The 27,314-nt window shown below is 41.3% G+C and overlaps 1 protein-coding gene across 9 annotated transcripts in view; it reads right to left on the bottom strand.

Moving 5' to 3' along the window:
• Positions 1 to 27,314, bottom strand: part of Stox2 (storkhead box 2) — a 208,395-nt gene that overhangs the window by 38,653 nt on the left and 142,428 nt on the right. The window contains exon 1 of one of the 9 annotated variants that reach the window (XM_051182395.1): positions 13,490 to 13,710. The exons of 6 other annotated variants lie outside the window; for them this stretch is intronic. The gene's annotated coding sequence lies outside the window, so the exon portion shown is untranslated. 2 more of the 9 variants (XM_051182396.1, XM_051182393.1) reach the window with 2 other exon arrangements.

Consider the following 27,314-nt stretch of genomic DNA (forward strand, 5'->3'; position numbering starts at 1 on the left):
ACTTCCAGTTAAACCCTATTATGGTAAGAAAACTACTTTGGATCATTTTGATTCTCTCCATTGCTTTCAGTTTGTTTTAAATTTTAGTTTACAACCAGCAGTCCTTGTGAGTGCTCCCTGAGGACTGGAAAGGAGTGTGCATTCTACTGGGTGGAGGAGGAATCTTAGAGAAGTCCATCGCATCAAATAGTCTGATGGTGTCCCTTGGTTTTTTATCTACTCATTCTTGCCATCAAGCATACCAAACTCCAAATCATAACTGTCCATTTCCTCTTTTCAGCTTATTCACACATTATGAATGCTTGTATACACTTGAAAAACACCTACTTTTCTCTGTATAATGCTCCTTTATATACTTCATAACTTTTCAAACCTTTAAATCTGCTTTTTCTGACATTAACATGGTCACTCAGGTGTTCTGTTGGTTAATGTTTGCATTGTATTTTTTAAAAACCTTATGCTCTTAAACCATTTATATCATATTTAAAAGACATTATTTATACATAGCATATTCAATCATTTAGAGCATTCTGACAATTTCTATTAACTTCTAAGTAGATAATAAATATTTAATGTAGTTAATTATATGATGAGATTTAGATAAACCATTTATTACTTTCTCCTCTACCCATTTTATTTTTCTTTCCATTTATTTTTTCTTTCCTATTCTCATATGGATATTTGGGATACTTTTTTATTCAATATTATTTACAGAGTTTACTGTATTTTGATTGTGTGCTTTTAGTTGTTGCTGTTGACATTTTAATATGCACTTAATTTTAACAGTGTTTCAGGTTGAATATGTAATGTCCCAGGGGCTCATGTTTCAAATGCTTGATCCCTAGCTGATGGCAATATTTTACTGTGGAAACCTTGGGAGAATAGGCCTAGCAGGAGGCAGTAGGTCTCGAGGGTGGTCCCTCTAGGGTATATTGTCTCTGTCTACTTTCTGCCTTGCTCACTGTTTTGCAGTCAGCCCTGAGGTGAAGAGTCCTCCTCCGCCACATTCTCCCACTGCCATGATGTTCTGCCCAAGTGATAGGACCAAGTCACCATGAACCAAATCCTCTGAAACCATGAGCCAAAATAAGTCTTTTCTTCCTTAACTGTTATCTCTGTCAGGCATTCTTCCAAAGCACCAGGTAGCTAGCACAGCTTGTACACTTAAAATCAGCATTTCACTACTTTCAGTGGTGACTCTTACCACCACAGTGGCTATAATTACAAGAGTTCACTTATATATAGAAGGCTCTACTCATGGTACAACACTTGCTTTCCACTGACTAGTCACATTTCAAAGAACTTAACAGTAACTATATTTACAAAATAGTTGCCGCTGTTGGGTTCATTTGCTTTTTTTTTTTTTTTTTTTTTTTTTTTTTTTACAATGTCCTGTACTATTTTCTGCCATTACTATGCCTTTTAGATCAAGTCTTCCTTTAGGGAACCATTTTTTTCTCTTATCTTTCAGCTTCACATGTGAAGGGTATATACATATCTCATTCCAGCCTTTGCAGTTTCTAATGAAAAGTTCACATGCATGGCTTCTGGCTTGTTCTATTACACATGTCGCTTTGTTTTCCATCTAGTCATAAGATTTTTGTTTTGAACCCATGACTTCTTACAATTTTCCCATTCACAGACTTTTGCATTGAAGACATTTTTACCTGACCCTAGATATGTAAAATAAGTATCCAAATCAAACTTGCCCTGATAATAAGTCATTAAGAAGTTTTTAGGGGTTGAAGCAATGGCTTAGTGGTTAAGAGCACTGACTGTTCTTCTAGAGGACCTAGATTTCATTCCCACCACCCATGCAGCTGTTCACAACCATAACTGTCGACACCCTCTTCTGGGTACAATACGCTGACATATATACAGGTAAAACATCCATACATGTAAAATTTAATGAAAAAAATGAAAGAAATTTATTTTAAAGCAATTCTTTGGTATACATACACAATTTTTCATTACTAAGAGGAAAAAAGTTTCATAAGATGGGTGTGCTCACTTATTTTTAGATAAGAACTAAGTCCCAGATTAAGAAGCTGGGTTTTAAGTGGTTTATTGTGGGTCTGGCCCAGACTTCCGTGTGTTTCTCCTGTTAGCATGTGTTCAGTTTCTTGAATCTGAAAGCTTATATCTTTCATGAAAATAATGGACAAAAAGATAATTTTCATGGGAACGGAGATCCCCTTGATGTCCTCAGATGCTAAAGAATGTTGAATACTGATTATTATTGGACTTAGATCCCAAGGGTAGTATTGAATTCATACCATATTTTTAGAATTATGTGGTCAACATGGTTAATGCCAAGGTGAGAATTCCTAGCCACCTCTATCAGGTGTGACTAGGCGGTCATCCAGGGCTAAGGGCTTTATAAAGTCGTTTGTGTAGATCTGCTGTGTATCATACCATCCCACAGTCAGTCTAAGGCCTGTGTGGTGACTCTGGCATATGTTTCCGCTCTCAGAGTAGAATAACTGCTTAGAGTCTAACTGAACATGTACAATGCTAAAGTGAGGCCAGTCATAAACTCTCAGCAACTGCATCTCAGTCTGGTGCCAGGTGATGAGAGGAAAAGGGGGGGGGGGAGGGAACTTCATTGAGACCACAGCTGCTCTTGTCAGTAAGAAGGCATCCCTTCTGTGCTAGTTATGATTGTCATAAGAGGAATTATCTAGATCAGGGTGACCTGTAGGTGTGTCTGTGGAAGATGGTCTTAACTCTACAGTGATGTAGGAAGGCCCAGCCCACTGCTGAGTCTTGAACTGTCTGAGAAAGGGTGAAGCTAGTTGAGAACAAGCAAGCAAGCATCTGCTTCTGTCTCTTCATGGCTGTGGGTGTGCTCTGATGGGGAAATCTCAAGCTACTGCCTCTGTGACTTCCCTTCAACAATGGAATCTGGAATTGTAAGCCAAATAAGCCCTTTCTTCCCTAATTTGCTTTTGGTCAGGGTCTTTTATCATAGCCACAGAAAGGAAACTAAGACACCATTGTGGAAGTTTGAATGTAACTGGCCCCCATATTAGGAGGTGTGGCTTTGTTGGAGTGAGTGTGGCCTTACTAGAGGAAGCGTGTCACTGTGGGGGTGGCCTTTGAGATTGCCTGTGCTCAAGATTCTACTGCCCAGTGTCTCAGTTGACATCCTGTTGTCTGCAAGATGTAGGACTCTCAGCTACCATCGGCCTGCAGGCTGCCATGCTCCTGCCGTAATAATGGACCGAACCTTTGAAACTGCAAGCAAGCTAGCCCCAAACTTTTTTTTTTTTCTTTATAAGAATTGCTATGGCCACAGTGTCTCTTCACAGCAATAAAAATCCTAAAACAGCCATTCTCCATAGTCTTAGGTGCCTGCCCAGCTCCTACCAGTACTGTGTTGTATCACACCTGACTACCAACAAGAGAGTAACACGGGGGGGGGGGGCTGAGAAATGTGAGTCATAAAGATAGTACAAGCAGACTTACAGAAAGGTTTGTGTGTAATAGACAAACTTTCCTACTCCAGACAAATGGAAATCATCACTTCCATCTACAGGTACTTCAGAGGGGACAGGGTGAGGCTGAGAAGGCGGCCAGTGACTGGACTCTGGCTGTTCTTAGCAATGCCTCCTGATGTCAGCAGGAGCCCCACAAACACTTTCTGAAACGATCGCTTCTTTGTTTCTGTGTATGGATGAGGCTGCATGAGTTTACAGGTACCGCATGGATGCCAGTGCCCAGTGCGGACAGAAGAGGGTGTCAGGTCTCCTGGAACTGGAGTTATGGGTGCTTGTAAGTTACCTGCTGGGAAGTTGGGTGCTAGGAATAGAACTTGGGTCCTCTGGGATAGCAGTGAGCCCTCTTAACCAGTGAGCTATCTCTCCAGTCTGCTAAATACTTTCCTTGTACAAATGTGATGGCCACTTTTCCTTCGGCATGCTTCCGCCAAGAGTACTTAGCACTCTTGAGTTTTGTGGGAGACAGTGTGAAACCTGGGTCAGCAAATGGGGCCCAGGGCTTTCTCAGTTAAATAAAATGAACTTGGTCTGCTCAGGACACTGGGGCTCCACAAGACACCCCACCCAACTGAGAACTCATCACATTGATGTGCACCCTGTGGCTAAAACATCTTGCACAAAATCTGTGCGTACATCGCCCATAGGTATTCAGTGGACTAAGGCTGTGTCTGAAGTATCCTACTTAACGCTGTTTGCTGAAGCTGTGGGATTGGAATGTGAGCAGAAACTCATTTCTAACTCAAACTCAGGAGAAATTTGGGTGAAACATATGTGGGCCTGCATGCAGATGCATGAGCAAACACACACACACACACACACACACACTGAGAGAGAGACTACACCCATACTACACAATACACACACATGCACACATATATACTACACCCATACACACCACACACACACACACACACTCACACACAGACTACACATATACTATACACACACGTGCACACATACATACTACACACACACACACACACACACACACACACACACACACACACACACACACACAGAGTCCTGGGTGGAAATCAAGGACTGACAAGGGAATGGAAAATGCCTTCATTAGGCTGAGAGCACTGTGACCCTGTATCTGGAAGGTGAATGAATGGTCATAGATCCGCAACCTGGGCTTGATCAGAGCTAAGGTCACTGATCAATAGTTCCCCAACACCAAATACACCCATTTACCACTCAAAAGAAGCAGCTCCTACACATTTCAAGACAAGGGTTAATACACATTAGGAATGAGGACAAAGCACACTAAATGTTCATAGTAAATGTTTGTGAATATTGAACTGTTAAAATTCTAAATTCATAAAGCTTAGCCACAGATGTTGTGGGCAGGAGTCATGTTAAACATTTGTTTCATTTCTGCTTTTACCTTTTGAGCCCTTGTTTGCTAAGTCTGAGCCACAACAAGCTTTTAATGTCATTGCAAGTGGCACATGCGTCACTGAAGAAACTATAATGACCTGTGCCCATTAGTGAGTTTCCTGTTACCTCCCCTTAGATCAGCATGCCTGTCACATTCTGATTTGTAATAATGGAGTCAGTTCTCGCAGGATTAGCACAACTGCCCCCTTTAAAGTCCCACACCTCATAAAAAGACTTGTTTTCAGAACAAATGCTGTTGAAGAAAGACGTTATCCCCAGTGGGTTACTCTATCCGACTTCTCTATGCTAGAATCAAAATCACTCTTGCCATATAGTTTAGTCATGTGTACTTCCTCATTATACATGTGAAAAGCTCCACTTTTTTTATGTTACACTATTTGCCCTTTGTCCCTCTAAAATCATCCTCCTACTCTCCAACAAAAAAGAAAGGGAGGGAGGGAGAGAGGAGAAAGGAAAAGAGGAATGGAGGGAGGGAAAAAAGAGACACACACACACACACACACACACACACACACACACAGAGAGAGAGAGAGAGAGAGAGAGAGAGAGAGAGAGAGAGAACACCCTCTAGTAACAAAGATCCTTTTGATAAATTGGCTTGAAGTCACAAAGTGGTCCAGGAAAAAAAGCTGGTCTTTTCAACACCAGGACTAGAGGTGGAAGGATTTCTGTCTCCTGAGCTGTCTGTGCTAGTCACCTGGGAGCTGAACTTCTACTGGATGGATCTGTGCTGTGTAGACAATTATCTCACCAGTGCCCATGGAGAGAGTAAACCATAGGGACAACATAAAACTTTTTCATAAAGGTAAGTTCCCTAAATTAAAAAAGTCTTTCATTATGCTCTTTTATAGTGTGTGTGTGTGTGTGTGTGTGTGTGTGTGTATGTGTGTGTGTAATGTCATTACTTTTAATGTAGTAATGGTGACAGTAGCTGGTAGGGTTTTTTTAAGTACTTATTTGCCAGAACTGAACGTTAGAAGCCTTGCATTGATCTACACAAACTTTATTGAAGTATTAATAAGGCACATCCATAATCTAGGACCCTCGCACTAGATTTCTGAGGGTGTGAGGGGCACTGTAGGTCTTTGGATTTGCAATGCTAACACGTCCTGAACTCATCTGTCAGCTCTACTGTGACGTCCAGACTTTGGAAATCACTGTCACACCCCCGATATCTTTTCATTAACAAAAGGCATTAACACGTGCTTCCCTTTGGTTTGGGGCAATGTTTTTCCGTGTGTATTCATTTATTTTTCAAGTCTTACTTTGTATTTAGTTTTTTATCTTCTCCTACTTAAAAAGGGGGTGTGGTTTTCACCAAGTTTGGAGGGCCTGTCTTTAGTGCCCATTTCTTTAGTGGAGTCAGAAGCAAGTGGATCTCTATGAGTTTGAGGCCACTCTGTTCTACACAGGGTTCCAGGGTAGCCAGAGGTGAGGCCCTGACTCCAAAAATAAATAATAAATAAATAGATAAATAAATAATAGCATTAAGATAACATTGGATTGTGTCTATAAATTTTAAGATTTCCACCAAGGCAGTGGTGGCACACCCTTTAATCCCAGCACTCAGGAGGCAGAGGCAGGAGGATATCTGTGAATTAGAGGCCAGCCTGGTCTACAGAGTAAGTTCCAGAACAGCCTCCAAAGTTACACAGGGAAACCTGCTTTGAAAAGCCAAAAAAGAAAAAAGAAAAAAAAAATGAAAAAAAAAGTTTTAAGATTTGCATATATGTTTTACCTATATTTTCTTTCACGTGTATGCGTGGGTAAGTACAGGAACATGAGTGCACATGTGTATGGGTGAATGCTCACACATGTAGAGATTGGAAGTCAGTCAATAGTGTCCTCCTCAATCACTCACCACGTTGTTCTTGAGACATGGTCTCCTGCTGAATCTAGAGCTCGCAGATTGGCTAGACTGGCTGGCCAGCAAGTCTGAGGTGCCACCCTGTTTTCACTTCCCCAGTGCTGGAATGCTGTACCATTTTGTTTGTGGGTGCTGGGGAAGTGAACTCAGGACCTCTTGCTTTGGAAACCAGCACGTTTACTGACTGAGCCATCTTTCCAGCTAATTTTCTAATCCCCAAATGATGTTTTTAACCTAATATAGGATTCTAACCAATATTTCTCCTAATATTACCACTTCCTACAATCCTGTCTAGTGTATCCTAAGTGTCACATGGTACTGTGACTTAGGTATATGTTGCATGTCATACAGGACTTTAAGTTAGGAATATCTTGAGTGTCATACAGCACTGTGAGTTACATATACCTTGAATGCCATGAGGCTATGTATATCTTGAGTACCAAATATACAACTGCCTAGTGGGAACTCTGACCTCTGGTTTGATAGGGTATATTCCAAAGCCTCCTCTCCTTTTCTTTCTTTATCCTTATGGATCCCAAATACATTCATGGTCCATCACCATCTCTAACTGCACACTCTCCTTTGTCATCCCTACCCAGGACTCCTGTTACTCTCCTTTCCTCCACCCTCTTAGCAACCATTCTTTGTTGAGTATCAGTATAAACCAAGCACCACCCCAGGGGCTTTACACATGCCATTTACTAATCAGAACAACCTTATGATGTTCATACCACAGATGCCACATAATCGCTAAAAATCTAGGCAGTTTGGATGTCCTGCTCAAGCTTATTAACTTGTCACAGTTAACCAACAGTTTAACAGAAGACAGTCAAGTCACTATGATCATAACAGCGTCAAATCAAATTTGACAAAGAATAATTAGTTTGTGTAGACACCTCTCAAAGGTGTTTGAAAGGTTAAGTCATATTTTTTATGTGTCCTAGGTTACCTCCCCTAACAACAAACTTATTTAAGTAAGTTATTTAAATAAGTTGCTAGAATTGGTTTATTTATTTGCGTGTGCATGCATGTGTGTGACACAGAGAGAGAGAAAGAGAGAGAGAGAGAGAGAGAGAGATGCACACACACCACAGCATGTGAGTGGAGATCAAAGATCAACTCTGAGAGTCAGGACCCTTCTTCTACCACAGGGGCCCCAGGGATCAAACCCATGTTGACAGGCTTGGTAGTAGAAGTCTTTATCAACTAAGCAATCTTGCCACCTTAGTAAAAACTATTTTGAACTCTAGGTTTTTGTTTGGAAAGTTTAATGTCTTCCTTTTTCCAATCTAGCCATCAACGTACATTCAAATGCATGATTAGTTTGAGACAATGTGTGGCACCTAACCTCCATGAGGACAGCTTCCGAAGGAACCATTGCTAGAAGGGGTCAGGAGATGGTAACATGGAAATCTTTGGAGAACTGGACAGAGCCACCAGCCTGTCAGCGAACTGCAGAACAAACCAAGGTGACTGTTATTCTCTTCAGGTTGGCTTCTGGGTTCTAAGCAATTGACTTTGGTTATTCTTTGTGGATGATCCATTCTGTATATATAGACTGTTTACCTAAAATAGTCCAAATTCTAGGCTAAAAAGACCAAAGTCTTTTAGCCTTGTCTAGTGATGGATTAGGAATAATATCTGTTCTTTCAACTCTGGGGGTTGCTCTGTAGGAATATCTTCCTGATACAGTTAGCACATCTTGTTAACTGTTCCATGTAGCTGCCATGTTTTAATCGGGTCAAAAATGAGGTTGCAAGCTGGGTATGGTAGGATAAAGTTGTAATCACAGCATGTGGGTCTGAGTTTCCTCCTCCTGTAAGTTCTGCCTCTAGAAATGAGCATTCACAAGGGATCCAACAACAGCCCTGCTTGCTTCCAAGTCTAGTCTTGGAAGATTACAGAACTGATGAGGGCCAAGGCTCCTGCTCTGGTCCTGAAACTCTCCCCTGACACCAGGTCTTCCTTTGGAGCTCCATCGTCTCCCTTTGACATCTCACAGCCTCAGACTCAATATGTCCTGGACCAAATTTCTCTTTGCCATAAATCCTGCTCCCTCTCATATCTTCTAGAGCCTGCAGCAGTACCACCAAGGAACTACACAAACGATTCCTGCCATGCCTTCACCTACCACCTCCCTCCCCATACTCTAAGGAGTCAGGAGAACAGTCTCATCTCTGTCCAGGGGTTGCTTTCTTTCTGCATTACTGTTGGTCAAGCCACTAGCCCTTATGTTAGCACCTGGCCTTCTGAAAAGCCATTTGTCAGGCTCTTCTATGGAGCTCAGTTTTAACGGCCAGAATTAGCTCCCCTTCCAAGGCTCCTTTCTTATATGTGCTGGCTGTCTTCTGTCAAAAACCTCATTGCTCTAAATATGTGGATACCAACTGCATCCTTTCCTTTAAGTCTCCCTCAAAAGCATATCACTGGGTGGGTAGTCCAGCCTGGCTTCCCCGCTCACACTCTTCCTATCTCAGCCTCTCAAGTGTTATGAGTTTGGCTGTATCTTACCACACCCACACTGCAACCTTGTGTTTAACCCAATATAAACATGGCTGCTACATGAGAACAGGTAACAAAATGTGCTAGCTGTATCAGGAAGATATTCCTACAGAGCAACCCCCAGAGTTGAAAGAACATATGTTACTCCTAATCCATCACTAAACATATTTCATGAAGGCTAAAAGACTTCGGTCATTTTAGCAATAAAATACAACCAGGTACATTTACTGAGCAGCTGTCTCATGGTAAGCATTGTACTGAGGTCACCTAACATAATATCACCATGTTATGTAGTAGTATTCAAGTGGGGTTCTGCCTGCTATCCCAAACCCATACCCAGCTCCTGTCACTAAGAACAAGTTCAATGTGCAAATACAGTGAATAATTAAGACAGATAAAGAAAAGAACTGCCTTGATTATTAATCAACCATAACATCTCTATCTGTGCTTTTTCCCACGTTTCAAATTTCAAGACGACCAAATGTTTAGGCTAACCAAAAGAAGGAATGAATAAAAGGTAATGTTACTTGATCATAAGGAAATCCAATTGAAACTACAACTATGATGTCCTCCCAAACCCTTCCATTTTCTGCTTCTGAGATCAGAAAAAGCTTTTCATAAGTTTTCCAAATAAAACATTCCCTTTATTTAAACATCTAAGATACATATATCAGAGTCTGGTTGGCAGTTAGCACTGGTCTCAGTGCTTTAAGAACAGAAAAAGACAAAGACACTGTACTGTTGACCTATGAAGAACCAACTTCCATCTCAAGAAAGTGCAGAAAAAATAGCTATAATTGACAAAAACGGGGCCTGAGAGACCAATATTGTGGTATTATGAATTAAAGACAACCTCATTGTAGTGTGATAAGTAAAGGCAGCTCGAAATATAGAAGAATGTGACATATGAAAACTACATAAATGTGTAAAATGTACCATGTGAAAGGTGGTTATAGGTCACAGAGTTCTGCAGTTATTTCCAAACACAACAACTGGACATCAATTAACAGCCTGTCTAAGGAAATGCAGCTAATTGCAAAATCTCCTTTCTACAGCAAGTTCTCCTCCCAATACGTTTTTCAGTGCCATTAATTCAACAACAACAACAAAAATCCCTCCTTCACAAATGAAACAGGTCTTTCAAACTAGTTCCTATTTCCATGATCAAGACCCTGGATTGGCACAATGAAAGTTTGTTTATATCACATCAGAAATAGCATAGCAACTCACATATAGATCTTCTCATGATAATAACAGGTGTCACTGAAAAATCATCTTGTCCCAGGCATGGTGCCACAGGACTGTAATCTGGGCACCAGAGAGGCTGAGGCAGGAGCACGTTTGGACTCCATAATTAGAATCTGACACACCAACAATCAAAAATTCATTGTGTGAATGAGGTTGAATGTTTCACAAAATGTGGCCTTCTGATGTTATAATAAAAGTCCACATAATAAGCAACAATGATTTTCTCAGTAGTGGTGACTGCCACTGTCGACTCCTTCCCACTTTCACGTAAAGGAACCTCCTGTACAGTAATGACCTAGGTGGGCACCCTGCCCCAGGTGCCTCACCTGGGGTGATGACTGACCTATATTGGGGAAATAACAATCTAAAAACAGCAAGTGGCCAAAAACTACACCCAAGAAGGCAGAACTGATATTTTTTTTTGTCTAACCCCTCTTTGTTTAATCCTCTTGACATCCTGCCTTCCAGATTCCCCACTTTTATTCTTGAATTCACTTTTTAACTCTTGCATTTTCCACAAAGCATAGAATATTACAATTAAATCCCTTCTGTAAACACAGGGCAAGGGCTGAGACTTGTTTGCAATGGGGAATTACTCAAGAAAGACATTTTTAATGTCTTGAACCACTCAAATTATCTGCAGTCACTTTTTTTTCTCTTCTAGACTGCCCTGAAGGATCATGTTTGGGAGATTTTTTTTTGCAGAGCAGAAGCATTAACAACCATACATTATTCCTGAGCAAAGCCCTCTGCTAAGCTACTGGGTCAACTTGATAATATTAGTGATGAAAGAGAAACATGACAATATTGCATCTACGATTCATCTCCAGGCACCCGGCTTCCCATCAATCAGAAGGCATTTTTTGTGGAACCTGTCACAAGACATAATGGCTCACACTAGTTGGAACTTGCAATCGCTCCTCTCAAAAGGGGCTTTCAAAAATAGTAGAAACCTTGCAAAATTCAGTATAAGCAACACAATGTGTCCTTACCTTTCATTTTACCTCCATCTTTACCATATTAATTTTGCAGATGTTAAATGTTGTGGGTGGACTGAAGATTTTGCTAAGTCAGATGGGACCCACCAATCATACAAATATCAAATGTTTTGAATTGTGTTGCTTGACTGAGGAAAACAAGTTAGCCTGTAGTGCACACAATAAGACACACCTGACTACAATGATAAATGCATACCACTTCTCAAGCTTAAAGTGAAGGAAACTGCAACCTGCAGAGTTGTGGAAGTTAAAAAAAAAAAATCCTGCTTTTAACAACTGGAGTGTATTAGATAGGATCCAATCTTATGTAAACTCTGAATCATTAAATGAACCTAAAATTGTTTAAACCAGCAAAGCATTTCTGAGATGTGACACTCTGACTGCCTTCTCCCTGGGGAAAGGAAGGTTACAGAACACTAAGATGTTTACAATGAAGAAGTACCAGTCTTGCCAACAGGTGGATTTTTCTTCTCGAGGTCACTGCATTCGGCTTTGTTTTAGACAAAGGTCTCCAGCCTGCCTGTGTCAAGGGCCTCTCCTGCTCTGAGAAATAGCTGTGTGGTTGCCTGAATCTCCACCATTGGAGAGAATCCACACGTTGGAAAAAGTCACAACCCACAATTGTATTCTTGCCTTAGTATTTTGAATTAATTACTTTAAAACTAGATACAACATACCCTTCTCTTTGATAAGGTCTATATTTATAAAGACATTTAAACAATGAAAATCAACCAGGCTTTACATTCTTTAAAGGAAGGGAGATGCACAGGAAAACCTTCCCCTCACTCCTTACGGCTTTTAATTTCCTGGGGTGGATAATCAACTGCCTTCAGTGACATGCCTGTGGCCTGATCTCAGCTAAAGCCAGGGAAACGGCAGAGATCAGCCACAGAAAAGGGTATTCCTCATTACTGAGGTGGTTTTATTCTGTTTATACATTTAAAGACTTACATATTGTTATGAACAGTTTGCAAGGTAAATACAACCAGGTGACGACACAACAGCTCAATCCAAAAGCTAACTCATATACTTCCCACTTGTGATAGGGTGAATCCGACCATCTAATACAGCTCCTCCCTGCCCCTACTAGCCAGACACACCACCAATGGAGAAGATGCTGCCCTAACCAGCATAGGACACCAGTTTACTATCAATAAATGTGATAAACATTCTTAAACCACCCAACCAAAACAAACCCTGGACAGAATCTAAGCCACTATGTCACACAGATCCAGGGTCAGAGCTTGGGGGTTTGGGTCCTGTGTCTCTGTCATCAGCATCCCCATGTATTTGTTTCACAAAACACCCATCCACAGCCCTAACTCTGGGATCTGTAGACACAGCTTCCCTTTTCAGATTCAAGTCTAAATAGTCAAGCATTATTCAGTAGGTCAGTCTGAGGCAGTAGGATATTCTGTTCAATTAATGAAAGACCCTGTAAGATAAGCATCGGATATAAACTGGACAATCTTAAGGCATCAAAAATCAACTAAAGCTACTGGAGAAGCAATGCTGATGCTTCCTGCAGACCCCTCATGGCTATCATAAACACTAATCACATAAAAGATTTTAAAAAGTAATCAACGCCAAAATAGTCTCCAGATAGGAACAAGTTTGCTTACCCAACACAAATGCACTTTAATATATCACTTGTCCACCAAGAGATACTGCCACTGCTGCTAGAGATCAAATAGAATGTTGACTCTATGCAGAATGAATAACATGGAGGGTTATCTCTCTCTCTCTCTCTCTCTCTCTCTCTCTCTCTCAGAATACGCTTGAGATTCTATATGCCACGTCCACACGTGTTATCTATAATACACACATGCACATATAAAAGAGCAAATAAAGGCGGCTGTAAAACTTCCTCACGTGTTACAGTCAGTAATTAACGCAAAGAGAAAGGAAAGCGCTCTGGGCTGCAGTCTTTTGGAGGCAGGAGCTCACAATCCCCAGAGATTCAGAAGCATTACCTCATTGCAGCCTTGAGACAAGCTGAGCATTCACTCTAGGTCTTACCCAGCATCCACCGGTTCACACAAAGACAACAGAGGCGTGACCAATCACATTGTGGCTAGCAGGCACTGTTTCAAAGCCTTCTCCCAATATTACCCATTGACATGCTCGCTGGCAGCCTGCTGAACTTGTCGTCATGGCAACACATCCCAGCTGCTCACCGAGGCTTGTTATATTACTTCTCCTTTCCACCACTCACTTAGCTAATTAAAATTTTAGAACTATGTTTTGCATGTTGGTCGCAAATTGAAACAATGCAGGGTCCTTCTCTTTTCTTTCCTGTTCCCCCCTACACACACACACCCCCTTTTTTTTTTTTTTTTTTTTTTTTTTGTTCTTCGTTCTTCAATGGAGCTTTTAAAAATGCTGGGGAAAGCTTTCTGAAGGACACTCCCATGAAGTTCCAATATAACCAATCAATGGAGAGACTGCATGTAGCTGTAGCCAGATGGAATTTGTCGCTAAACCTAATCTGCAGCAAAGCAAAACCAAACCATGAACATCTCTAATGACATTCTTCCTGTTTTGAAATCTGTAAGCCAATTTGGCATAGATTATTTATGTTGCAATATTCGAATTGTTCTTGGTCGAAACGTTCTTTTAAATGTTATTTGACATGATTCTGATTTAAAGCAGCTTTACCCAGAATTCCACAATGCAAGCGAGTAAATAAATAAATAAGCAGAGAGGAGCCGGTTTAAAAGAAGAGAGAGAGAAAAACAAAACAAAAAACAAAAAACTGCCAATATGGCAAGTGCTTAGGTTCTAGCAAAAATCATCATGCTGGCAACCTGCAACATGGTTTCCATTTGACCACCAAACTCTACCACGGCTGCAGCCCTGCAGCTGAAAAACCACCGACAGAAAAATGCCAGCTTTTGTTTATAGAGAAATAAATCCAACATTCCAAACTGCTTCAGGAATGATGGCGCCTCCCATGGATCGTCTTTCTGAAAATCCCCTCTGCACCCTTAGACAAACCATTGTCACTGGGGATGATACCAAAGGCATCTATCTACCTCTGAAGGCAAACTTCTTCAATTTGAAGGTATCCAGGTCTGTCGCTAACACAATTAGTGGAGTAGAAAGAAAATCGTAATCTGGAACTATGAATGAGTGAATAAGCAGCGATAGCGGCCCTCAAAGTTTAGAAGGTGCGAGTGTTTAGCTAATGAGGAAAGTCGGCTCTGATGTGAACCAAACAAGAAAAGAAGGACAACAAAAACAGGGTGAGAACAGTGGCTTAGATTCTGTTTTCTCCGCAGTTGGGCTACTCATTTTTCTCAGAGTGAAATAATACATAACAGCCAGATTTGTAGCACAAAACAAGTCTCTAATCAGACAGGAAGGCTGTACTCTCTGCAGCCCTGCACACATCCCTGAATGTTCAGGTCTACTTCCAAGTATCAGTGAAAGACACCCCGCCCACTGGAACAGTCAAGAACCATCAAAAACACCGTACAGGAATATGCTTTTGTCCCTGAAGGAGTAGGGGAGCAATACAGGATGGGAGATTGAAGCAGAGATGACAGGTGGAGCCATGTCAAAGGTGAAGGCTGTTTTCTTCCTCCAGGCTTTGCACTCATGTTTCTAACAGAGGGAACACGTAGGATGAGCTCTCAGTTAAACATGGTAGAGTGCAAACAGTGCCTCCCAACTCCCACTAGGATGGCAGTATGAGGGATTAAAAGGAGAAGAATATGAAAGGGAAGATGAAAGCAGATGAAGCCGTCAAATAATTTTTGGAAGTTGGAAAGCAGATGGGGGAGAGGTGAGGAGAACTTTAAATACATACAAGTGAAGACACCGAGCGCGCATGGTGGTGTGGGCGTGGAGCTTCTGAAATAATTTTGTGTGTATGGCGAAGCTGAGAAGAGTTAGTAAACACCTTGTGGGAAAAGGAAGACACAAATACAGATTGGGGAGGAGAGCCCTATAGACTCCAGATCTGTGTATATATCCTAGGAACATATGTGCCTAAGCCTGCATCTGTTACCAGTTCTGGCCACTGAAAACCCCCACAAGTAAAAGGACCTCAGTACCAATGATCATACAGCACTCACCATTTAGGGCTCTAAATAAGACCGACTATAAGAAAGCAGGTACTCCCTGAGAAATAGCCCATCCTCACATCTAATAGGTCAGAGGTATGGAAAGAGTACAAAGGAACTTTATGTACCAAAGCCCAAGGCAAGGCAAAAGAAAGGGGGGGGGGGAAGAATGAAGGAAGGAAGGAAGGAAGGAAGAAAGGAAGGAAGGAAGGAAAGAAGGAAATCTAGCAGGCCCAGACTGAAGAGGGTTTCTATGGCTGAAGAGGTTGAACCCAAGCAGGATTCCCACAAAAGATACAGCAAATGCTGAAATAAAAAGAACCCATAACTCCACTGTGATGTAAAAATAAACAAGACACCAAGGGCTGTGCTGAAATGGCCAGCACATGAAAAAATAAGCACCAACTCCCAACTTTCAGTGGAACTCTGCAATTAAAGCATCACACTGTAGTAGCCAGCATTGCCTTGAGTGGCTCAAGCAGGAATTACTGATGACTCCATGGTCAAAGCAGAAGGTGGAAGACTGTCAGAGAACAAGCCGTTGTCCTGTCTCAAAACACGCACAGATTTTATACAGAAGGGAAAGGAAAATGGAGAAGGCAGGCCAAGAGCGACATCATCAAATGATCAAACTTGGTAATCACTAGGGAAACAAAGAGCCCCCTAGGCTCCCCAGCTATGTACCAAAAACAATGTAGCACACTGTTTGCAGTATTGTTTTTAATGTTTATTCTAACCCTAGTCATGAAATAACCATAGAGCTTCAAACTGAGGGGCATTCTATAAAACCACTGGGATGTTAACATCCAAAAGGTCAGAGCCACAAAAGACAAAGGTAAACGAAAACAATGCAACATGGAACCCTCAGAGCTTAGGATTTTCTTTCTTTCTTCCTTTCTTTCTTTCTTTCTTTCTTTCTTCCTTCCTTCCTTCCTTGCTTCCATTCATTTTTTGTTTTGTTTTGTTTTTGCTTTTGCTTTTTTTGAAGACGGGGTTTTTCTGTGTAGCCTTGGTTGACCTAGAACTCACTCTGTAGACCAGGCTGGCCTCAAACTCACAAAGATCCATCTGCCTCTACCTTCTGAGTGCTGGGACTAATGCCATGTGCCACCACTGAGAGGCTCAGAGCTTAGAATTTCTTAGCTAAAGGACATGATTGAGACAACGAAATTTTAAATATGGGTGTCACAGAGGGTAATTGTATTAGAACAACATTTACTTTCCGGATTTGGGTTTCATAGTTTCACTGTGTGAAATAATGTACCGTGGCCTCAGGAAGCGTACCATGGAAACACGGGTGTGTTGTTATGAAGTTTGCGATCGAGTGGGACAGGCATTAGACTTGACCAAGAAGCAGAGCCCATCAATATGGCCCCGTGTCAACAGTAAATCTATACTGGTACCCACCTGATTTATATTGTCACATGTGTCACAAGAAATAAAACACTCAGGGTGGAGAGAATGCTAGCAAACCTCTAGATTTTAAGTTTCTTTAAAAGTAGGACATGAGCTGGGACGGAGAACCAGATTGCTGTTGCAAAGAACTCATGCACATGTTGCGTGTGAGTGTGCAGGTGCAGGCATTCATGCTCTCACAAAAGGAACCCAGAGCAAGATGCCCAGTGTCTTCGGCTATCATTGTTTGTCTTACTGCCAGGGTGTCTCACTGAACCACGAGCTCCCTGTTTTAGCTAGACTGTCCAGACAGCTGTCTGGAGTCACCGGTTCCAGCTCTCAGTGTTGGTGTTACAGGCATGTGAAGCTTTTTGTACAGGTGCTGGAGATTTAGAGTCAAGTCTTTATGCTTATAGAACAAATGCTCTTATCTGTTGAGCCATTTTCCTCAGCCCCCTGCAAACTTCATAAAAGCCCCTGGCGGGCAAATCCCCATTTCTCCAACACAACCACCTTCCAACCAGACAGACGATGGAAAGTTCACATTCTGGAGTGGTTATAGCAGGTTAACTGGGGATACTAAGTAGAATTGAGAAGGGAACCCAGGAACTCAATGAGATTATGTGAAACCTGAAACTACATTCAAATACCTCTTATGGAAATAAGAGGTCTAGCTAGAATCTTCCATGTGCAAGAGTAGAACAAATTTCAGTAGTTCACTCATGAATGTTTACTGAGAACTGCTGGCTGCCCTGCATGCACTAGCTGTGTTACTTGGACCAGCACAAGTGTATGGCTTTTCTTGTATGCAAAATGCTATAATAAAAAGTGCATAGCCCAAAAACTGTATATGGCCTAGGAAAAAAAAAAAAAAAGCTCAATTCAGATAACTATGATTAGTAAGAGCCTCCAGTTGCTGAGGTACAACATGGACAAGAGATAGGCTCTCCAATGCCTCTAGAGACGGGGGAAAGATGGTAATAAGTAGACAGCTACAATGTAAACACACGAAGATAAAGGTATCTTGTTAGAGAACCCACTTTCCCCAACCTGTTTCACAAAAGAGTAGCATTTCCCAAGTAAATTCCTCAAACAAAAGTGGTTCCAGGGACTGGAGAATGGCTCAGTGGTTAGAAGAGCAAGAGCTTGGTGCTCTTGTAGATGACCAAGGATCAATTCCCAGCACCAAATCTTCTCTAATATCAGTTCCAGGAGATCCAGTTCCCCCTTCTGGCCTTTCCTGGTACTGTGTGTGTGTGTGTGTGTGTGTGTGTGTGTGTGTGTGTGTGTGTGCGCGCGCACACGCACGCGCACACACACACACACACACACACACACACACTGGGATGCATGCATACTTGCATATGCACACATAGTGACAAAACACTTTTTTATTTAATTAGTTCTAGAAAATACTTCTTCATTTAAAAAAAGTTTCACGGTGAAATCAGACTGGAAAAACCTCCATGGTTTAGCCCCTATGGAAGTTGCCCCTTGAACCAACAGAGGTGAGGCTCCTGTCCCACAGCTGGGTTCCATTTATGTGACCCAGACTCTCCCCCAGTAACTTGACCATGAGCCTCCCTTTATGTTCATGAAGCCCAGTTTCACAAAGCTACTAACACAGGTTTCCTAGATTATGAATGGATGTGGAGAGAGGTGTTTTGTCCCTACATCACAGCTGACAGCTGTTTAAATTCTTTTCAGTTTACTCTAGTCAGCCCAACAATTTTAAAAAGCCTCCACATTTTGTCAATGAAAATATTATTTAATGGAAAGTTCTCAACTAAATGTCTATGGTGAAAGGGAACCTAACATATATTAATGAGATTTGTACATACTTTTTATGTTTTTGTTTTTGGGTTTTTTTTTTTCTTTTGTTTTCTTTTTCAAGACAGGATTTCTCTGTATTGCTTTGAAGCCTGTCCTGGAACTTGCTCTGTATACCAGACTGTACTCGAACTCACAGAGACCTGCCTGCCTCTACCTCCCCAGTGCTGGGATTAAAGGCATGTGCCACCAACGCCCTGCTTGTACATACTTTTAAACATGACTGTACTTGATTTAAAATCATTCATTAAAAACTCCACCTTAAGCGTTTCAGGGAAAAAGTAATGTCAGTTAAAGATGTTTTTGTTGTCATTTGATTTGTTTTGTTTTCTAGGGGAATACTATGAATCATAGGAAAGCGGTAAAACATTTGGTGTGATGGTCTTTGAAATATATGTGACAATCTCTCTCATAAGCCTGCCTTTGAACACCACCCTTTGAGGGAGTTGTCCTATTTTGAAATATGCATGGTGGATTCTGTGGCATTCACTTGCTTCTCTTGCCTTTTGAGAAAACTCATAAATACATTCTTTCTGTACTGGAGAGTTCTGAGGAGAAAGTGTCTGGAGCCAGTGTTGTATATCCCAGAGAAAACCAAACTGCTTTAATGTGTGAAGACTTAAAAGGGCTCTAAGAAAGCTCTCTGTGCTGAAGACAGCCGCAGTCCTGCTTTGAAAGCGCTGGAGAGAGGGCTGTCTTCTCGCAGTCACAGTCACGAATGAGGCTCTCTGAGGGGCAGCAGAGGCCAGATTCCTTTCTCTGGGTTTTCTTCTCTCTCTGCTCACCACCAAATACTTACTCCCCCCTGTTTCCCACTGCTTTTCTGTGACCCCGCCACTCTCCTAGAGAGAAGAGCTTCAGTGTCCGTGCCCCTTTCTTCTGGGGAAGCTCACACCTTTTCAACATGGCTTCGAACTATGACCCCAGCTCCCAGCTCCAACTGAGGCTCCTCACAGTTATCTCCACAGAGCCTTGAAGAACTCTGAGTTTCTGTTCTCACTCTTGGGCTTCCAATGCCTCCTCTCCCTGGGCACTGATCTTGCCCTGTGTTATCTGGAGGCCCACACACACATCATAAGCTCCTGGGGTACAGGTTTCAGCTCCAGAACATCCCGCCTCCATACTTCACAGTGCCTGTCACCAGCTGAGCCTACCGGTACCACTTCTCCTACTGAAAACTTCCAGGGATTTTAAATAGCACCACAGCTCTTGGGGAGCTCTAGCCAAGTTACCCCCTCTGCACCCCCACCGCAATTACACTGTAGGCTTGTGAAGACAGGCACAATTTCCACTTGCTCACAAGAGGGTGCAAACAACCTCCATATTTAACCACATAAATCTCCATGAACACGAGCTGGCTGGCTGGATGGACGGACGGACGGACGGATGGATGGACAGATGGACGAAATAACCAAGCAGAAGTCTGAATCTACCTGAAAAAAATTAAAAACTGAACATTTGCTTCCCTGGGACACAGTACAATGTACTGAGTGTAATGCAGTTATCACATCAATCAAATACAATAAAAATGCTATGTGGTGACGAGGGCATGCTTAAAATGAAAACTTTATGACTGTTCAAAAGAGGCCTTATAATTCAGAGGGACACTGTGACAAGAGAGATGGAGGTGGCAAGGTGAGGTGTGGGACATAAATGCTGAACAGAACAAAGTCATATGTGGAAGAACCCTGTGCAAGTGAGACAGCCAGCCTTTGAGACAAGTACTCCATAAAATAATATCATCAACAGAATCCTCTAAAATCCTAAAATGGACTGGTACTAAAATTAAGAAAGTACAGAAATCCCCAAATCCGAAATATAAGGATTATCATGGCTTTTAACTGAAGATAAAACAAAATGGAGGGAAAAATGCTTCTGATTTTATGTCTAAAGAATCAGTGGTCCTACTGATTAAAAATCTGCTTGTGTGTCTTTTGTAACTTGGAGCCTAGGTTTTGTAACTTGAGGTCCATTTTATTTTTTGGTACTGCTGGGACCAAACCCAGGGCCTCAATGCCTGCTAGACAAGCACTACCATGAAGCCAGACTCCCAGCTCTCTTGAGTTCATTTCTGAGTCCTTCTTCTGTCCCTTCACTTTCTACTTCTTTCTTCTCTTGTTTCACCTCCTCACCAGGCCTTAAGGGTGTCTGTGAATACAATCTCACTTGAACTCTGATACCAGCAACGTTAGTGACTCCATGACACTTTTTTTTTTTTAAAACAAAGCCATGATAACACTACTGTGTAAAACGTTGGTTCACATACAGCACTTAATAGTGTTTATGTGATCTCCAAGAATTAGCACATTGTTCCAGCAATGGCTCCATCCATCAGCGACAAAGAGAAGAAAAGATACAATGGTTATTGAGCCCACTCTAAATACCGGGGATAGCAATTCACTTCTGGATGACCAGCTATGGCAGCAACCTGTAAGCCAGCTCTCATTATATCAATCTTAAGCATAAAGCATTAAGTTAATAACTCGTCCAGAAGCTAAAGAGTCACTAAAACAACAGTCCCAAGAGCACTGGATTCTTGCCTGGTGATTGTCACCCAAACTGTGTTGAACTAACAGTGACATGAAGCTAAATTGGAAAATACTCCACCTGTCAATTTTGAAAGACTATGTACTGGCAGGACATGGTGGCACATGCCTACAATCCCAGAGCTCAGAGGAAAGAGGTAGGACTTGGCCAGGAAGCCACCCCAGGCTATAGAGTGTGACGCTGTTTCAAGTGACTAAGCAGAAGGGAGAAGGGGAAAGGAAAGCTGTTTATTAATTTATGGGCAAATAATATATGTGTAACCTCCATATAATTTATTGGCTTCTTCTATTTGAAGAGAAATAAGGTCCTATATAGCTGCCAAACACCTCACCCTCTAGTGGCTCTAGTGCCAAAGCATGACCTTGTTGTAACAGCCTAAGACAGCACAGAGACAAGTCCAAATCCGACTCATTCCACTACCATAGATCAACCTAGATAATATTAGTGTGCGCAAAACTGCTCCGGGACTCCGACCATTATGCTGTTTGGGAGACTATGAAACAAAAAAGAGCATGACAATGAAGGCCCTGGGAGGAGGAAGTGAGAAAAGGCCTACCAAGCTAGAAAACAGAAAACCAATCAGGAAATCGAGTGGAGGAGGGAGGGAAAAGTTCAACGGCAACTGAACAATACAGCAGCTATTACTTTTGACCCTCACAAGACACCTTACTTTTTTTTCCTTGTCTTTTCCTTCTTTTCTTTTTTGTTTGTTTTTTGTTTGTTTGTTTGTTTTTTGTTTTGTGTTTTGTTTTTTCCTTACTTGCTTTTTTACAGTCACAACAGAAGGACAGAGAAAACAAGGCCAACAGCACAGGGAAGAGGAGAGCTCTGCCTATAACCCAGGAGCCCAGACAGGGCAGATCTAGGACTGGGGGTTTTCTGAGATGCAAAGGTAAGCCTGCTCCCAACTAGTTAACTCATAAGCCAGTAAGTGCTGAAGCCAACACTTCAGTATTACGTATTATTAGAGTCATCCTATGAGCTGTTTGCACACAAAATCGCACTAACTCTTTTTTGCTGGTGCGATGATTACAATAGCCACCAAGAAGTGAGAAAAGCCACATCATTTGCCTAAGGTCACACAGTAAGTAAAGGCTGGATTGAGAACCTGAAACCAAGACAGTGTGATGAGAAATCCCCAGCTTTTAACCACTATTTAACCATGCTGTTGTGACATTTGAAGGTGAACCCACCCTTCCTTCGGAGGCTGATGTGTTGGAACACCTGGTCCCCAGTGGGACTGGCGGAGCTGTTTTGGAAGGCTATAGTACCTGTGGGATGACATCAAGGAGCTGATGGACCTAAGCTACTAAAAGCCAACACTGAGGGTTGTAGAATGGTCCCAACCTACTGAGATGTGAAAGATAGCAGCAGTAAGCTCCCCCCCCTCCCCCCGTCCCCTGGATCAACCCTACCACACCTCCCCATGATGGTGGGTGGTGGGTTGTGAACTCTTGAACTGTGAGCCAGAGGAAGCCTTAAGATGATTTGCCAGGCACTGTCAGAGCAACGAGGGAAGTGACTAACACAAGAGCCATTTTATGAATGACTGAAGGGCCATCTGAAACTATGAAATGTGTGCTGTCTTGAGTCCTGCCAATACCATGTATTTGGTTGCTTTAGAACAAAACTGGCTATTCCTAGGAAACAGTACCTGTTCTCTCCAAAATCGCCAACACCGAGCACCCATTTCCCTGGGAAATGTTTTAAACCAACCATTTAAAATACCAGGGTCCTAAGGGAGCCGTGCAGCTACATTCAGACTTGTTTTATTTGGATTTAGAACATTAGGCATTTCATGACTGGGGTTGTTTTGTGTTTGTTTTGAAAGAGTTAAGGAAATCTATCCTGCAGGAGGATAAGATGACTATAATCTTTTTGCCAAGGAAGGACAAAACGGTGTGTCCTATCAAAACACACTGAGGATAAAAGCACATTCTGAATGGGGACAAGCAACATCTTAGTCAGAACCTAAATTACAAGTGTCCTTTATCTCCACTAGAATAGCATGCTTTGGTTTCAAGAATGTAAAACAACTCTGCCATATAGCATGCTAAATGGACTTGCTTGGCACTTGACGACATGTATAATCCCCCAAGAAAATGGAATCATTTTGTTTTCACAAAACTTGTTCCCCTAGAGAAAGGCTAACAGTCTCATATACAAAGGCCACTCCTAGGCATCCCTAATACCACAAGCAGCAGAGCTAAGTTTTGCTCTTTTATGGAGGCAACCTGAAAATGACCAAGAAGACCTAAAGAAAACAATGATTTATTGCTCTAAGCCAACCAAATGAGTCAAGGATAATCAATAACCAGTCAGCCCATTTGTGTATTTGGTTCCTCAGTGATGAATGATTGTAGCATGGGTTCTTGTCTCAGAACGACTGCATGCCAGAAGGATATCTGCCCATACCTCCTCTATTTCCATCACCCATTCTGCAACAAGGATTCTCATATATGTTCCATTTTTTTAAAAGAAATTTTACAACTATAAAAACAGTCACAAGTGTCCCTATAAGACACCTCCCTAGCCATCCCCTGAAACAATTGCTGAAATATTTTAATGGTTTTTCATATCAAGAAATGAAAACTTTAAGGTAAAGGCAACTACACTCATAGTACCACAGCCAGAGTCAATCATGCTTGTGAAATTGATGTTGATCTTTCTCATACTTCTTTAAATACTCTGACATTTGCAAAATGTGATGTACAAACAACATGTGGTGTTTTTATGCGCACCATCCAAATGCTAAACTAATAGCATCGTATCATACATCATTCTATAACTGTAGCAATCTCTTTTTGTTGATATAGTACAGAGCACAAGGCCTGGACATGGTAGATATTAGATAAATATTTGTTGAATGAATAAGAGATAGGTTTGTAATAGGAAAGTTCTATAATTTGCTGAATAAATATATCCCTCCAAATATTCTTTATTACTTGGCATCTTGAGGTGCTCAGATGCAAACAGAGAATTTAAACCCAAAGGGCATCTTCACCTGTATGTTTTAAATGTGTACTCAATAAATATCTGATGAGTAATGATATATTCTTAATGTAGTATTGGAATACGTTATTCATTAGAGTTTGAAGGATTCTGCTATCAAAGCTGATAACTATTCCAGCTATGCAGTCATCTTCAAAGAAAGGCATGTGTTCCAGAACACTTGTATAGCTCGGTCTTCACTACGCATAACCTAGTCAATACACTAGTTCTCGAACAAGGGTGTGCTGATAAATAATTAGAATTAACATGGATTTAGGGTTGGCAACCATTCTGTCACATACTCCCAGCTTCTTAGGAAGATCCCCTTCTCTCTTCTTCATGTGCTTGGAATATTTTTAAAGCTGTAATTTTCTTTTAAACACTGACATGCTATGTTCTATGTAGCAACATATGTACTTCTCAAGAGTTTGAGGCAACTTGGAAACTGTAATAGTGCAGTGTCCTACAGTGGTAGCCCATGAGTTGTGTGTGTGTGTGTGTGTGTGTGTGTGTGTGTGTGTGTGTGTGTGTGCGTGCACGTGCACACACACACGCACACAGAAACACTCACCCATGTATGCATATGTGGAAGCCAAAGGCTGGCATGTGGATGTCTTCCTTAAATGCTTCTCCAGCTTATTTACTTTAGAAAGTATCTCTCATTGTCCCTGTACTGTCTAATTTGTAAACAGAATCATTATTACATGATATTCTATAGTAATAACAATGACTGAATGATTAAATATACTTATTAGTGTAAAATCGGTGTGTTCCTCCTGTCTTTGTTTTCATCTGGATTAATGAATTTTAGCGAATTTTGGATCCCATGGTTTCTGCCATTCTAAAATCATACTATATCCTAAATCAGTAATTTTCAACCTTCCTAATACTGTAACCCTTTAACATAGTTCCCCATGGTTTCTGCCATTCTAAAATCATACTATATCCTAAATCAGTAGTTTTCAACCTTCCTAATACTGTAACCCTTTAACATAGTTCCTCATGTTGTGGAGACCCCCCCAACCATCAAATTATTTCGTTGCTACTTCATAACTGTAATTTTGCTACTGTTATGAACTGCATGTAAATATCATGCTTTCCAATGGTGTTAGGTGTTAGATGACCCCTGTGAAATGGTCATTTGGGTCCTAAAGGGTGGCAACCCACAGATTGAGAACCACTGTTGAACAGTACTGCCAAAGCTGGAATTCAAGGCCCCCAGGTGAGGGGGCCATACAGAGCACAGGACTTTTTCTTAAGAGAAGAAGAGAAGGGGGACAAGAAAGACCCCTAATTTCAAACCATACAAAGTGCAAAGACATATTTTTCTTTAAAAAAAAAAAATCACATGATAGGGAAAATCATCTTAAATGCGATGAGTCTCTGCCCCCCCCCCATGAAGTGATCCTGACCTTGCCCTTCTACAAAGGTCTTCAGTGTCCAGTCAAGTTCAGACTGTAATTGCTCCAAATTATACAAACAAGTACATCTTCTAATCTCATTTGGGAATTCGTGAAAAGTCAATTTACAAATGTAAATCACACAACATGGAATGCTTTGTTGAGAAAGGAGAACACAACTTAAGGGAGAGCCTGAGGGCCAGTGGCCTCTTACATATGAGTTATGAAAGTACGGGGGGAGCGTATCTCACAGACCTGAGCTCCCAGCAGGCCATAGCCCGGACTGGCCCTGCAATACCAGAGGGCACATAGATCTGGTATCAGTGGTCTGGTTAACATAGTGAGTGACAAGTGTTCTTCAATGATCCAAATATATTTCTTTTTTTCCCATTTTTGCCATCCCCCACACACAACTGTCAAAACAAGCAGCTCTGCACATGTACACAACATTTGTGTAGAAAATAACTGTTTTGCAAATGTCTCAACTGAAAGGAAATTAACTGGTTGATCAATCAATAGTAAATTGGATTGTGCCTTTGTTGACATGCCTGTACCCAGTGTCAAAGTTTATTTAATTGCTGGCTGCTGATCTCAGGCCTGTTAACATTAAAATTACATTGACTGATCCCAAATCAAAGATCCCTCTGATGTTTACACATTAGGCATGAAGGCTAATTACTTTTCAATCCTTGAGGGTTTTAAACACTTTTGATGCACTAAATACCCCTGAGGACCAGCCATATTTTTGTAATGTGTTGGGGCCAGACCCTTCAACACATACAATTTAATAGCCTAAGAATAAGAATAGGTTGGTAGGCACCGAGATATACCAACTGTGAACAGAATTGTCTCTTGTCACAGAAATTTCATACTCTTCTCCTAACCATAGAGTACAAATGAAAATTCATAATCCATTGATTTGGCATGTCATCCCTATGTTCTTTCTCATGGAGCTTTTTGACACAATATGCAAACTTAACAATGTTTACATTCATTAACTCCATATACCATGTGTCAATAGCCTTCCATGCAACAGGTACTGTGTGAATACTTTAACCACATAACATAAATATGCTTAACCCCTCGATCATCTCTACATGTCCTGTCTCCTTCATATACCCATGAAACATAAATGTATCATTCAAGAAGTATTTTATGGTTTGGTGTGGTGGCACATGCTTTGAATCCCATTACTTAGAAGGCAGAGACAGGCAGATCTCTATGACTCAGAGGGCAGCCTGGTCTACCAAGGTGAGTCTAGATTCAGCCAGAGTCCCCTGGCAATACCTTAAATCAATAAAGAAAAAGAAAGAAAGAAATATATCTTATGGATGAATGAAAGAACTGAAGACAGAGAATGAGTAAGAATTACTATTATTAGTGAATGAATGAATGAGCATGTATTACTTGTCTCCACCAGCACATGGAATCCCTAATTCAATCATGCCATCAGTAAAATGACTTCAAAAATGGATAAACTAAAGTAATTTTGAGCTAATTTATCATCCTCATCCTTTACCCATTATAGTAGAATAAGTTAGGTCTAACTTTGTTTTATGAAGTGGCCA

The sequence above is a fragment of the Phodopus roborovskii genome, unplaced genomic scaffold, assembly GCF_943737965.1.
Source record: "Phodopus roborovskii unplaced genomic scaffold, PHOROB, whole genome shotgun sequence".
Lineage (NCBI taxonomy): Eukaryota > Metazoa > Chordata > Mammalia > Rodentia > Cricetidae > Phodopus > Phodopus roborovskii.